Raw genomic sequence first — 16,498 nt, forward strand, 5'->3', positions numbered from 1 at the left:
CTGATCGGGTAGTGACTGCTAATCAGAGATTAACGACAGCACTCCTATTGGCACTTGAGTATTCCTCCTTCCCATGCTGCACACGCGAATGGAGCGACAACAAGTACCCTCTGTCATGCGCTTCACAATGGTTTGAAGGGCATAGATGTAGACGAAAATGTATTGAAATAAGGCGACACTGTCTTAAAGCGAGGTTAGCTTACCGCATGAGGCAGAGAAGCCGCTGGGATGGTGGAGCGCCGTCTGCAACTCTTAGGCCGGAGGCGCCAGGACTACTGACGGCGCGGCTCGCGATCTTAAATGGCCGCGCCGCGAAGGGGGGCCGGGGTTTTCCCACGTCACAAGGAGGCTACCTGCCCGCGCCGCCTTACTCCTGACCCCCTTCGGAGACAGTGCGATGCCCTTGCTGCGAATCATCCGGTATGAGCGGCAGCGCCCTCATCTGAGCGTCAGGCACGACGGTGCCGAAGTTTGTCCCTCTGCGTAAGGCTCGCCCCTGGCCGTACTTACCCGTGGCACTGCGACAGTACCAGCCCAGTGATGGCTCTTCTATTCACCTGTTTCGTGATGTGTGTAAGACCAAGGAGATGTCCCATTACTGGCACGCCAGTGAAACAGTCAAACTTTCATTACCACGTTCTCAGTTCTGTATCACTTGGAAATGACTTGTCATACTAAATGAAGTTCCACCTAGTAATACAAGGTCCCGTTACATCAAAGTGACCAACGCCTATGTTCGATGTCCACGTGCAATAACCACTCAGAGACGACAGGTGACAGCACTAGCAATAGGTAGATGAAGCGTGATCACTGGCTCTCGGGCCAAGAGTGGAAGCAGTTCTGAAATAGCTAAGTTTGTAAACTATTCGAGTACTGCCGTGGTTACAGTATACTGTGCATGGCAAAATGGCGCTATTCAAAACCGTCGCCGGGGCAGCTGTACTGCACCACGGGCCTTCGATGACAAGGGTGAACGACGGATGCGGAGGTGGGTACGGACGAACAGACAAACTGTTGACACCTGGCTGCCCAAGTGAACCAAGGGGCTGCCAACAGTGTGTTCTCAACGACCGTTCAGCGAACGCTGCAGCGTATGGACCTCCGCAGCAGGCGCCCGGTTTATGCATCCACGCTGACTGCCTCTCGTCGGCAAAGAAGGCTGGAGTCTGTATGCTAATACCGCAGTTGGATGTACAGTAGTGGCCACAGGTAACCTTTTCGGATTAATCACGTTTTATGTTCCATCGGAACCGTATGGAAAGTCCGAAAGCAAACACTCTGCAACAATCGTCGGAAGGGTCCAGGCCGGAGGAAGGAGCGTTACGGTCCTGGGAGTGTTTCCTTGCCATCCTGGAAGCCACATGGATCAATGTAAGTACGCATCCATCTTTGGGGATCATGTTCACCCCTATAACCAGTTTGTTTTTCCTCGGCACGACGGGACAACACCACGTGTCACACAACTCGCAGAGTACGTGCGTGGTTTGAAGAGGAGTACTACAATTTTTCTGTGCTTCGCTAGCTACCAAAATCACCGGATTTAAAGCCAATCGGTAATCCATGCAACCGTTTCGACCGCGCTTTTCACGCCATGAATCCTCAACAGATAATCCTAGCGCCGCTGGCCACAGGACTAGTGTCGGCAAATCCTTTTCAGTACCGTCTAGAATCTCACTGACACACTTTCCGCACTTCTCACAGTGGCCTGCGCTGCAAAACATGTGTTATTCAGACGTTTGGGAGGTGGTTGCAAAGTGACAGCACGGTGTAGAATTAGGATCCAAGGCGTCAGCATAATTTGCAAAGATACCAACAAACTACATCTTGTAGATTTTATTCACAACTGCTATTTTCCCAACAAAATTGGTATACAGTTCACCAAAAAATAACTCAGCTGCCGAAACATTTTTTTTCTTAACCGGTTTCAACAGATTAATCTGTTACCTTTGGATGTTCACTGTTGGCTTATAACTTGCATAAAGTAGACGTCAGTACCTTCCTCAGTGATGCGTAATGCAATTACATATCTAAATATGTACATCTGGGTATGCGATAATTGAACATGGAGATTGATAGATTAGAGTGAATTAATCACACTTACGTCCCGAGTCAAGCTGATGTGCTAGGCAATACTGATCTTTCGAAATATGACAGATTAGTTTGTCGAAACCGGTTAGGTCAATGAAATATTCCAACTGGCTTGAAGCTAGATGACGTCGACGTCTGTACACGATGTGTCGGCTGACGAAGTGAGTTTCACACTGGAGATTACTGGTGCACATCGCTGGTTTTACTGAAAATTCGCGCCATGGCTCGTGCACGAAGGTTATAGCTGTCGAATATTGCTCCATCTCAGATGCACAGGCCCGTGCGCAACAGGGATATTGCAAGCAACAAGCCCTCTTTCGAATTATGGGGCCGCGGACTAAAATCCTGTGATCAAAATAATAAAAACTATCGCTTGTCATTAGTTGTAAAATTTTACCTCTCTCGAGATACTAGGTAAATCACCGGGTACAGGGTTAAATAGACCTGCTAAACTCATTTCCAGAAATTCCATAACTGAATCCCAGAAAGATTTCGTCGCCGTCAAGATTTTCGTGGTATAGTAATCTATATAATGTATTGAAATGCAATGTTCGGCTGCAGCCGACTTACTGGGCTGTGAATGACTCATTCATGTTCCACGCATCTTTCATGAACTGCGCATGTTGCCTGACCAACATATGCCTTGCCAAATTGACATGGTATTGTGGAGACTCCACACTTCTGCATACTCGCAATCCTGCTGGCTTCATTAATACACTACAGTCTCTACGACTCAATGACTCTGACTTATTAGAAAGTTGTGTGTTTCACCCTTCACTCTCAAGCATTGTCACGCAAGGACAATGAGTTCAAAATCCATTCCATCATGCTCGTTCATCAACTTTTTATTCAATAGTGACTGTTTTAACAAATTCCGGCCAGCAGATGTAAGTTTTGAGATGCTGAACGTACGAGATGGTTCAGCTGAGGCGGGGTGATGCCGGAGGTGACGGTTGGAGTTTTCACGGAGGGCCGAGCGCTTGCCGATGAAGGAGAGGCCAGTGACGGCTAATAGGAGGGTTTTCTCTAGAAACTTGAAGCCGCCAGCCGGCATTTAGAATGGTCTGAAGTGCAGCATGTGACTGGCCACATTCAAATATTACTTAATCTCTACATACAAAAGAAAATGTCCTGACTCATCACCCAGGCCAAACCGCTAAAGACAGACGCTTTAAATTTGGAGAGGGTGTTGATCTTATACTGTGCGCATTGTTTAGTAAGGGATAGTTCGAAATTACGCCCCTATGGAGGTGAAGTGAGAGAGAAAAGGTTTTTTGAAAATACGTCGTTATTAAGGCAGTTTTGAAGGCAGAACTACGAAAATTGGTATATCTGTCAGAAATAAAAAAAATATTTTTAAAAATTTTGGGAATTCAACCACTAAGTAAGTAAAACAGTGAATGAGTTTTTTTTAACAAATCTTCATTGAAGTATTACTAAAGAATTTTTGAAGTTACTGCTAGGAAAAGTGGTATGTGCCTCCTCGGTTAAAAATAAAAAAATACGTTTCTCAATATTTTTGGAAATTCATCACCTAAGACGGTGGAATAGGGGATGAGAATTGTTACGAAAATATTTCGTTATAAAAGCGATTTTTGAAGCCAAAGCAATTGAAACTGGTATGACTTCTAAAGAAATGTGTGTAAGGGGATGAAAGTCCCTAGGTAAATACCATACACAACAATTCTAGAGGAAGCGTATTCGTGGCGCTGAGGGTATCTAATGGAACAATAATATTAAAAGTAGCACAGTACCTACAGGAGTTATGTTATCTCAGTAAATAAATATTCGTACAACATTCTATCAAAATTAATGACACTGAACACTTCACGCGGTCTTACCAAGCAAGGTATTTGACGATGGGTCTCTATCGTCCCTGAAACTCTCACATTTTATTTACAGAGTTATGTTTTTATATCGTTTTTATTATGTACGTGTTAGAATATCTTATTTTTCTCAGTTACGTAGATGGCAATTCTAGTATCTGGAGAAATGTTAGCATCTTTCAAGTGTCAATCAAAAAGCTGATGTTTGAGGGTGTTACTGCAGCGTATATGCAACGTAGAATGACTGTGAAGCGGCACCGACATATGGACGAGGGATTGGTGTGGCATTCGTGTCTTCTCGATGTGTGTGCGGTAAATGAGTGCAAACAGAACCAATGCGCTGTTACTCTTTTTTTGACTGCCGAAGGACAAACACCGGCAGACATCCATCGGAGAATGAAGAATGTGTGTGAGGCAGCTTGTCTGTCGAAAACACAGCGTTTTGGAATGGTGCACCAAGGAGTACTGCTGCTTCATGAAAGAAAGAGAGAGAGAGAGAGAGAGAGAGAGAGAGAGAGAGAGAGAGAGTTGTATATTTACGATATCTTCAGTGTGGAAGCACAAGAGGGTTCAAACCTCTCGTGGGAACCCACGAAACGCTGCGAACGAATGAGGTATATTGACAGGAATGCTGCAAGTGAGAATATGGGTTGTCCAGTAAGCATGCTAGGGTAGCCGAAGCGACGCTCGTGTAAAGTTAGAAATTCGGGTTCGAGCGCTGGTCCGGCAAAAATTTTCCACGTTCACCATTGAATTATTTCAATGCCCAAGTTCGGCTGACGTTGGTACCTATCTGTAAATACTGGCCTCTGTATCAAAAATATCGGTGTCTGACATCTTCTCTATATAGAACAGACAGTGTCTGACTGACTGACTGACTGGTTCACTCACTCACTCACTCACTCACTCACTCACTGTCGCCCAGCACAAAACGCAAAGGACAAAACTTTATCTTTGGGGAGAGTGTAGACATTTAAGAAGAGATTGTTCGAAATTCCACCCTTACACGGGTGAATAGGAGACGAAAGGCTTGTTGAATGCAAGTCGCTATTAAGGCAATTTTGAGGCTAGCACCAAGAAAATTATTTGGTTTCTCAGTCAAAAAAATACGTGTTTCTGCATTTTTGGAAATTCAGTCACTAAGGAGGTAAAACAGTGGGTGAAAGACTTTTTGAAAACAAATTATCAAGACTGACTGCCGTAACTGAATCATCGAAGGTTATGTACCAGGACGATGACATTTTTTGGTGTGTGTAACTGTTAGAACATTACCTGTGATGTTAATTTCTTCGATATCATACCTGCTAGGCCACATGTATGGGAATTATGCACAATGTTTAATAACAAATCGAGACTCCTTTCAGTATTTCAAACGAACAACACTTATTTTTTGCAAGAATACAGCAAAATTAATATAAATGCGGAACACTTATTAACTGAACAGGTTGGATTACAATTTCACAGCAGGTGTAACAACATATTTGAATTAATTAATAGGTTGTGTGCTTTGTTTTACATGTGTGAATGATGAAAAAAAGTCCAAGAACATTAACTTTTCATTCGTTCAACCATTACAGATTGTACTGACTTGCCTAGATCTCTTCATAGTTTCAGCGTGTCCAAACTTGTGAGAGTATCGTTGGTAACATATGTGCACCTTTTTTCTTGCTGCCACTTTCTTACAAGACATTGTTCTCTGAATTGTATGTTTATGGTGATCCTAGTACATCATTCCGGTTTCCAATGTTTATCAGTACAAATGCAACTTTCTCTCGAAATTCAGGTACGTGCACTTTTTCAGTTGCTTGTAGACAGCTTGAGCATTAACAACTGCCCTATTTGAGCTCGAACGCAATATTGCAGTACCATTTCACTCCTCCTGGTGAAGTGGAAGCATAAAATGCTATTTGATATGACACATCTGTGAAGGATTTTAAGTAATCAAATTTCAAAAATTGTGGATGATTTTGTGGTTGCTTCTTTTCTTGAGGTCGTTGCTATCATTTCTTTGACGACCTTAATGGTCAGAAACAAGATACCTCTTATTCTCCCATTTTCCTACATCATGTGTGTTGCACAGCGTAATAACATTTAACCTTCCCTGAACTTCCCTTTCACTACGGTCGCTGGACTGTACTTTGTTATTCCTCAATATATCGACGAGGTGGGTTCAATGTTCGTTCAATCTATGGGCTACGGCGACACTTTCATAGTAACTGTCGATATACACAGTTCGTTCGGCATTAAATAACAGACCCATCACCTCAATCACTACACTGGAGGCCATGCCATTATCTGTGGGGACAGTGTCCTTTCCAGGCTACACTTTCACATGCCGTGTACAGCCTCCAAAACCACAGTTTGAATAGCTTGGACCATATTTATAACTTTTCCCCAGAACATACCGGCCGAACCCCAGCCTCTCTCTAAACTGCACAACAGTATCATGAATACACACTTACTCAACAGGACAATACACTTCGTGGAATTTATCGTTTAGTAGTTTAACTAATGGTGAATTTTTTTTTACAGTTTGTCTTTCTTTGTACCAGAATCGTCCGAAAAAATGTAACATACTCAAAACGACTTCAAACCTGTTGCGTGATAAAGCTGCACTTCATTTTTCTATAGTACATTCTTTCACCCGCACGCATTTCTGCGGTGTATGTTTTCGGTCCAAACCAAACCACAGAATGATACAAAAATCCTGTTTCTCCGTTATTTCTTTCTTCCCATTATTGTAGTCCGTCGTATTCAGTACATTTTCGTTGACAATACTGTCCATAATTCGTTGCTTGGCATAAGGATTCGTCTCGGTAACAATGACAAAATTTGGTCACTAAAAAACTATCGGTAAAACTCCAGTTCAACGCATCTTCCAGTCATTTTCATCTTCGCATGATCAGCAATCCCTTCATTACTGACAGTGGTAAAGTTATTCACATTTCCAGTTACATAACGCCAAGTCACTTCAGAGACAGCTGCTGATGCCCCAACGTTGGTTGTTCCTGCATCGGAATCGTCGGACTCACGATCAGAACTCAAAATGGTTTTAATGGTTCCGAGCACTATGGAACTTAACATCTGAGGTCATCAGTCCCCTAGAACTTTGAACTACTTAAACCGAACTAACCTAAGGACATCACACACATCCATGCCCGAGGCAGGATTCGAACCTGCGACCGTAGCGGTCTCGCGGTTCCAGACTATAGCGCCTAGAACCGCTCGGCCACCCCGGCCGGCACGATCAGAACTCTCAGGAATATATTCAGGATCACTGCCGTCAGATATATCACCAAACAGATTTCACTCTCACTGAATTCTCTTTCGTCCAACAACCAACAAGCAAATGACTCCGCGTCGGACATTGTCACAAACTAAAAATAAAAATAAAATATAAACTCAGATCTACAATGCTTCACGAAACTCCATCTCAGAATGGCAATTGCAACCTACGTCCTCCATTATTTGCTTGGTATATTCCAATCTGTTTTCCTCTACAGTTTCTACCTACTACAGCTCACTCCACTATCACGGAAGTTATTCCCCAGTGTATTACCTGATTTCCTACCATCCTGTCCCACCGCCTTGTTTGTTGGTGTTCTCTATATATTCCTTTCCTCGCCGATTCTCCGAAGAATCTTCTCAATCCTTACCTGCGCGTGTTATAGCAAATGTAACCAGAGGTCGTAAACGCAAGGAAACAATTACGGAACATTCGTAATTTTGTGCTAACGGTGTGTTGGAGCGAAATGCAGTTGGCTTCCCTGTACACGCCTTTGTTTAATGTGTAACTGCCGGAAGTTTCATTGTGTTATGTCAGTTATTGTTCACAGCTGTATTGAGTAGAACGTTGTGTCGCACAGTCTGCGAATTTCGAAATGGCAGAGTTAGAGGAGCAACCCGTCTTCATTAAATTTTGTCTGAAACTCAAGAAAACCTTTACAGAAACACACCAAATGATGCAGGTAGCCTACGGTGACGAGTGTCAGGAACGTCAACAAAACTGTGCGTGCCACTGAAAGACAGACCGAAACATTACAGAAGAATGAAACATTTCAGTTCGGTAATCCCATAAAATCCTGACACTGCATCTTGGGATGCATCGTGTTGCTACCAAGTTCGTCCCACGGCTCATGAATCTAGATCAGAAAGACCTTCCTCGCAATCTGTGAAGAGCTTTTGGATCGCGCAAATGAGAATGAGATGTTCTTTAAGAGATTCATAACTGACGATGAGACGTAAGTCTATGGTTATGCTATGCAGACCAAGGTTCGATCTTCACGATGGGTCGGGAAAGGTTCTCCAGTACCAGAAATAAAGCTCGTTTGGTCAGGTCAAATGTCAAATCCATACTGATAGTTTTCTTTGACTTTGAAGGATTAGTTGATCGTGAATTTGTGCCACAGGGAAAGACTGTTAATCGATGGTAACATCGGGACGTGTTGCGACACTTGCGAGAGAATGTGATAAGGAAACGGCCTGAAATATGGGGAGACAATTCATAGCTCTTGCATCACGATAACGCACCCACACATTCATTCCTTCGGGTGCGTGACTATTACACGAAGAACGAAATCACTGTGCTGCCTCATCTTCCGTTCTCTGCAGAACTGGCCCCCTGCGGACTTTACTTCCAAAGTTGAAAACTCTGTTGAAAGGACGAAGATTAGCCACAATAGACGAGATGAAAGAAAATTCGCAAACGGCACTTCGCACAATCCAGCAAGAGGCGTACGAAGACTGTTTCCGGAAGTGGAAATGGCGTTGGATGCGGTGTATCAATTGTGGAGGAGAGTATTTCGAAGGAGACAATGCATAGTAAGTGAAAGGTACGCGTAGAAAAATTTTATCGAAAAATTTTCGGAATTTTGTGAAAAGATCTCGTGAGATGATGAAGACTTGTTCAAGTCGTACGCGTTTCTCCCGTACGTGGGAAGGGACGGGGGCGGGCAGAATCCTGAAGGATTCCCTGCTCGGTAAGAAAGATCTGGTCTGCGGAAGGTGGATGTCTGCGGAATACCATGTCATTCTGGCAAAGCCTAAACTGATCGGACTACACTAACGGGGCGTGAAAAACACCACACTAGCCTTGCGCGGTCTAGTATATCAGCAACAGCCGAGCATTGAATCCATATGGTACATGCTATGGCTTATTCTGCTACGAAAATCTCTGACACGACAAGATTTAATAACTAAGGAATCTGCGGAAATACGTTTGGTGGAATATCTTGTTAATAGTGATGACTCAACTTGATAGGACTTGGAACTGATTTCCCTAATGTTCCGAGACGGAAAATTTTATGCCTATTGATACGTCCAGCGACAATTTTGACCACTGAATTTTACTGAGCGGACCAGCTATTTGACAGAGCGGTCATGCAGCAAAAGCCTATGCAATTGCGGCGCCGCGCCAATTTTTGGAATCAGGTCAGCGACGTGTACCAGAAATTCCTAGAATAGAACTCACTTTAAGATATAACGATAGTTGTCAGCCGAAATACCGTGACGAGTGGGTCATCAAGCTGCAAGCCGGAAACCTCACGGAACAGGCATTACGACGGAAAAAAACTTCAAGAATCACAGAACTATGACCTATCACTACACGTCTTCCACAATTAACGTTGCAATTTGAGTCTCTAAGGTTACTTACGTTGCCACTACCCAGTGACGTAACTGGGGGTACGGCAACTTGGCAGCGTGCCCTGGGCGCCATTTCCGTGGAGGCTAAAACAAAGGCAAAGAAGGGGAAAGAGGGCTTAGGAGAGGCTAATGATGGGAAGCGAGAAGGGAATGGACTAGAGAATACTAAAACGACAAGGGGGCGGAGGTATATGAAATGGAATCTTGAGGTGATTTCGATTGTTCTTCAGCTACAGTTCCCTAGGATACACTGGTACACTAAAAAAAAAAAATCATATTAGCCGTTTGTTTTCCATGTATCGAATTGCTCCGTACAAAAAAGAACTTTAAATATTACGTTTTACTTCACTGCAAAGTCATGTGCGCAGTAAAAGACAAATAGTGCAAGCAGCCAAGAGGATTAAAGAAAAGTTGACCTGATGTCGGCAGGGGAGGTGGGGGTTGTACGAAGTTTATCTAAGTGTACGCTTCCCTAGTTGACCCACAAACATTCCCGCTACTAAACCCCCTCCACCCTCCCCCCTTCCTCCTCATTTTCTGTCCCAGTCACGAATGTTGCAGGGACTACCGTCGCAAATCTCCGTTTGGGCTCTAATGTCGTATTCTCCCTTCATGGTCATACTACGAGTCTTTTTTTATTTGAAGGAAGTAATGAGTTTCCCGACACCTCTTGGGCCGTGGGCTGTCGGAAATTAGAGCATACAGCAAATCTCTCCGTGATGTACAGGGCTATTACAAATGATTGAAGCGATTTCATAAATTCATTGTAGCTCCATTCATTGACGTATGGTCACGACACACTACAGATACTCATAAAGTTTTGTTCGACTGAAGCCGCACTTCAGGTTTCTGCAGTCAGAGCGCTCGAGAGCGCAGTGAGACAAAATGGCGACAGGAGCCGAGAAAGCGTATGTTGTGCTTGAAATGCACTCACATCAGTCAGTCATAATAGTGCAACGACACTTCAGGACGAAGTTCAACAAAGATTCACCAACTGCTAACTCCATTCGGCGATGGTATGCGCAGTTTAAAGCTTCTGGATGCCTCTGTAAGGGGAAATCAACGGGTCGGCCTGCAGTGAGCGAAGAAACGGCTGAACGCGTGCGGGCAAGTTTCACGCGTAGCCCGCGGAAAATTGGCTCATGCCACAACTGGAGACCGACAGCGCCGACTTCATCTTTCAACAGGATGGTGCTCTACTGCACTTCCATCATGATGTTCGGCATTTCTTAAACAGGAGATTGGAAAACCGATGGATCGGTCGTGTTGGAGATCATGGTCAGCAATTCATGTCATGGCCTCCACGCTCTCCCGACTTAACCCCATGCGATTTCTTTCTGTGGGGTTATGTGAAAGATTCAGTGTTTAAACCTCCTCTACCAAGAAACGTGCCAGAACTGCGAGCTCGCATCAACGATGCTTTCGAACTTATTGATGGGGACATGCTGCGCCGAGTGTGGGAGGAACTTGATTATCGGCTTGATATCTGCCGAATCACTAAAGGGGCACATATCGAACATTTGTGAATGCCTAAAAAACTTTGAGTTTTTGTATGTGTGTGCAAAGCATTTTGAAAATACCTCAAATAAAGTTATTGTAGAGCTGTGAAATCGCTTCAATCATTTGTAATAACCCTGTACAATGCATCTCTTTTATCGTGTGATTTTGGATACTGACGAACATGTCACGGTGCACGTGCTTAGTAAACGAACCCGCGACGAAACAGAGCTCTTCGTTAGATCTTTTTTACGTCCATTAATCATAAACCGTAATGATTTCAGTCTGACGAACAGTACAGAGGAATCGGTCGAACAAGGGATTTGTAATTCAATCTCTTTCGAGGCGGAATTACATTTCTTTATGATTTGCTACCGACTCAACCTAGAACTTTTATTATAGCGTCATTCTACTTAGGTATTTTACGTTTGTTAAATTCCACTGTTACATTCTCCATTTATCACTAGTAATGTAATGGACGAGTAATGGATCATTCAATTTATGCGAAATTTGTTATTTATTTACGTTACATGCACCATCTGTGAGAACACTGATAGCTATCTAACATACACCGCAAATTCCTTTACCTGCTCTTAACTATTCCATTCCGTTCTACACATCTGTTGCTGGAATTCCCTTCTGATCATTTAGCCGATTTCGATGTTTTGTTATTAGATATACGAAAAGAATTTGAAGATTACAGAATCTGTGTCGACCAACTGACTTACCTATTTAACATTTAGACGACTTTACATCTTGTAAAGAAACGTATGTTACCCCTCCGCTTCTTAGGCGAAGACTACAGGGCCCTCTGAATTGTTTCATATGTTGAGATACATAACTTCGTCTCGCTGGAGTCTCCTCGACCCAAATGCGTTGCGCAAGAGTGTAAGGTCAGTATTCCGTGTCGCAGAAACCTGACGCTTACGTAAGGTCGCCGAATGCAAATTAATCTTCCTCGTACTACGCAATATTTTAAAACGTTTATACCACAACAGATGGAGGAAAAGGATTTAGCTGAGTTTTTAGGTTTTTATTTGTATCTTGGGATTTAACTGCTGTTGGTTTGTATAACCACCAACTTTATGGTATAAGTGGCAAAGGTAATACTGGCGAATAGTTTGTAGACAGATTTGACGGGAATGGTATGCAAACGCAGCAAGATACACAATTATATTTTTCAAGAAGAACGTGGTTTTCTAGTGGTTAATAGTCGGGACAAATTTACTATGTTTAATACTCGATATTCTATGGCCTGTTGCTTCTACAGCTTTCTATGATCTATTTACAATCGTTTTAACAAATACTAGTTAAGAGTTAAGGTTCGGATGAGGCAGAAATGCTAGATTTTAAGGTTGCGTAGACGTCTGATCATCATATACAAAAAACTAGCGCACTGGAGAAGGGTGTGGAGGAGTCAGTCATATTCCTATCGAAGATGAATCCAGTGCATTAATCAACCACTCTGTCAGGCCACTCTTCAGAGGTTTTAGAACACACCTCTGTAACAGAAGTAACGGTGGGTACGAGGCACGGTCTTACAGTAAGGAGACCGTACCCTCCTGTCAATCCACACCATGTAATCGGCCAAATCTTCACTATATCATCTTATGTGAGATTTCATAAAACAGTGAACATATTACGGATAAGCAGTGGAGCGTTGACACCCAACACGAATCAGTAACTTTACGTCACTCCGTTTGCTCCAGCCTTTGATCATATTCGTGGATGAAATGGATGATATTGTTAGGTTCTCTGGACCACCGGGTGTCAGTAGCGTGGTGTACTGCAACCGGCTCTGTTTTGATGGGTCCATGATTAGCGACATCATAACAACAATAGCACGTCTTACACGTAGTACGGACTATGGTCAGTTTGCCCTAAAATGCTTTACACTAGCAGGATTTCCGAATATTTCCTGAAAATCTTTTTGTAGATGGCACAAGTCATATCGTTTCTTCTAAGACATGCAAAACACTTTTGGTAAGCAAAGCCCACCCTACTTCAACCATGACATAACTGTTTTTATGTACAAACCATACCTAAAACAAGAAGGTTCTGCTCATATGATACCACATGGTTCAACACGTCATTCAGCGATTACGACAGTATCAGGATGTGTGAACTTATTCATCCCTTTGACTAAATTTTCTACCCAACAAATTTATATGTGCTCTTTGAGAATGGTAATCAAATCTGCTCTATTTATTTCGTATTTCTAAACCCATTATGAGTTATGTCGTAAAGTTACATACCAATGAATTAGAGACGTAAAATTATGTTGAAACGTTTGAAAAATATGCAGGAAATTAGCAATGACAATTCTATTTGCAAACTTATGCCATCAGGAGGAAGAAATTTTCCGAAGGACTAGAGTTCACAACCAACTTTAGGCGATACATATACAGGATGGTTGCAATCAAACTTTCGCTACTTTAGCCAGTGTAGACGGAAAACTATTTGCTGTATGTGTATCCAGCTTTGGAGGAATGGTGAACAGACTGTGCGCTACAGTACCTGCGTTGTTAGTTGTGTGTTGCAGTTAGGTGTCAGTACTGGTACGGCGACATGGGTTTTAAACACAAGCATCAATGTGCCTAACACGTGCAAACAGTCTACATGTGACCGAATATGGTGAGCAGGGCTTTACTTGTGAAGCTGTTTTATCAAAACAACAGCAATTGTGCTGATCCTCTACGAGAGTAAACGCTTTAAAGGAACACGGAGATGTCCTCTTTCCGCACCTGGGTTGAAGAGCGTGACCCGGGAGTTCGAATTAACTGGCTATATTGTAATTGCCCCTGGGAGAGGACAACGGCCAATTGCGCCGCAGATTGCTGAAGTTACTTTTGCCGTGGCTGTGAAGGCTGGACGCATTGTAAGATCTTCAAGCAATGCACGAGCTGCCACGACAGCTGAACATTACATGGTCCATCACTCGAAAGGTGCTGCGAATACTTGTGGGGACGCCATCTCTAGTGCGGTTCCAGGCTGTCATGCATGCAAATGGGCGTCACACTGAACAGCATTTGTAGCCTGGGGCATAAAGATGACACACAATTCCCAAGTGTTTACCTTCTAAGTAGAAATTAAAATTTGTTTCTTTCAATGGTTTAGTCGTTGTTTATCTTCTGCATGTCCTTGCAAATTTGTCTACAAAACATGTCTGTCCTACAGTCACTTTTTTCACGGGGCCATCTCAAGTAGCGGTAATTAATTATAATCACCCTGTAAATCCATATTAACAGCCATTTCAGTATCAGCCAATTTCACAACTTACATTAAATGTTTCTTCAAGCACACACAACCTATCCTATTTGCTGCATCTGTTCAAGTGTGTGAATTCCTAAGGAACCAACCTGCTGAGGTCATCGATCCCTAAACTTACACCCTTAAAAAACTAACTTATGCTAAGAAGAACACACACACACACACACACACACACACACACACACACGCACACGCACACGCCCGAGGGAGTACTCTAACTTCCAGCGGGAGGGGTCGCGCAATCCGTGACGTGGCGCCTCAAACCGCGCACCTCTGCTTCTGTAGTACACGTTTCACCCAACGGTCCACTTGACACTGTGAGGCCCAGACTGCCATCAGTTACTGCAGTAGTGATCTAAACTGTATAAACAGTAGCTACATCATCTCTATCAGTCTCCCCTCCAAATTCTGAATCCTCTGCATGCTCTTCTGCCACCTCTTTCCAGAAGTTCGTTACACCATCAGCCAGAACTCCACCTGCCATGGAACTATGCCACTTCCATAAAGTCACTCTTATAAACCTAAAAGAAATTTTCACGGATCTCAGTATGACCGAAGTATAAAAACAAACGAAAACTGAGGAAATAATATACTTATTACCCAGAAGTTTATATATAAACTATTGTCACGCTGCATGTTTTCATTTATTCTGTGTTTGCACTTTCAGCAGAAGTTATTGTTGTTGTTGTTATATGAACAGCTAATATTTTGGAGATAATTTGTGAAACAATATCTGCAATGCTTATTCATCGTGTAAGTACGCGATTTAGGTTGTTATGTTGTCGACGCCACGTAGCGCTCTGTATAAAATCGCTGTCTGCGCTGTGTGCAGTCTGTGGCTGGTTTCATTCATTGTTGGAATATTCGCTTGTGTAGTGTTGGGCAGTTGGATGTGAACAGCCCATACAGTTGGCCAGTTGGAGGTGAGCCGCCAGCAGTGATGTATGTGGGGAGAGAGATGTTAATATGAGCGGACGATCTGGACGTCTGTCCGTCAGAAAAACTAAATTTATCGGAATAGATTTCAAGTATTTATGTCCATATATTATGACATTTGAACACTATTAAGGTGAATACAATACATTGTTTTCTATCAAAACCTTTCATTTGCTAACTATATGCCTATCAGTAGTTAGTGCCTGCAGTAGTTAGAATCTTATTTAGCTGGCAGTATTGGCGCTCTCTGTATTGCAGTAGTTCGAGTAAAGAAGATTTTTGTGAGCTAAGTGATTCATGAAGGGTATAGGTTACTGTTAGTCATGACTATTCTTTTGTAGGGACTATTAAAAGTCAGATTGTGCTGCCCTAAAATAGTGTCAGTTAAGAAATGATCAGAATAAGTAAAGAGAAAACTGTCCGAGTATGTTCAGTTTTACTCAACTGTTCCTGATCAAATAACGTAGTTTACCAGCACAGTCTTACTTTACATTCAAAGGGGAAGTTTCAATCTGAAGATTCGTTTCAGAACACACAATCAGTTATACTGGATGTACCTAGAGACTGAATTCACGAAAATCTGATTACATTCTCGGTGCCAACGGCCTTGCCGCAATGGTAACACCGGTTCCTGTCAAATCAACGAAGTTAAGCGCTGTCGGGCTTGGCCAGCAAGTGGTTGGGGTCTGCCAAGCGCTGTTGGCAAGCGGGGTGCACTCGGCCCTCGTGAGGCCAGTTGAGGAGCTACATGGCAGCCGGGAGAACGGCGTGCTGACCACATGCCCCGCCATAGCCGCATCCGGTGACGCCTCAGGACTGAGGATATGACACGGAGGCCAGTCGGTACCGTTGGGCCTTCAAGGCGTGTTCGGGTTGTGTTTGTTTACATGTACGGTGCCTAACAAAACCAGCTGTAAATGTGGCCACAAAGGAGTATCGTATGTAGGAAGTGATACTGTGAATTGAAATTAGCCTTTTGTACCAGAAGAGTAAATCCACTGATGATAAATGCTAAATGAATACAAAACCAGTTCGTTAAATATTTGTGCAATTACACACTTGTTCGCTGATATCGAAAGCCTGCCCACTTAGCACAAAAATGACATTCTGTTTATTCGAGAAACTATTGTGATTATATTAATATCTATAAAATCTAGTGTGTTTAGCAAATAAACATTATTTAACAACAATGATTATATACACTCCTGGAAATTCAAATAAGAACACCGTGAATTCAT

At 43.0% G+C, this 16,498-nt stretch overlaps 1 protein-coding gene across 2 annotated transcripts in view; it reads right to left on the reverse strand.

Annotated features, from left to right (window-relative positions):
• LOC126190952 (uncharacterized) overlaps window positions 1–16,498 on the reverse strand; it is a 349,144-nt gene that overhangs the window by 175,303 nt on the left and 157,343 nt on the right. The window contains exon 1 of one of the 2 annotated variants that reach the window (XM_049931616.1): window positions 204–312. The exons of the other annotated variant lie outside the window; for it this stretch is intronic. The gene's annotated coding sequence lies outside the window, so the exon portion shown is untranslated. Of the gene's footprint in view, window positions 1–203; window positions 313–16,498 lie in introns of those variants that run through there. 2 annotated transcript variants of the gene reach the window in all.

The sequence above is a fragment of the Schistocerca cancellata genome, chromosome 1, assembly GCF_023864275.1.
Source record: "Schistocerca cancellata isolate TAMUIC-IGC-003103 chromosome 1, iqSchCanc2.1, whole genome shotgun sequence".
Lineage (NCBI taxonomy): Eukaryota > Metazoa > Arthropoda > Insecta > Orthoptera > Acrididae > Schistocerca > Schistocerca cancellata.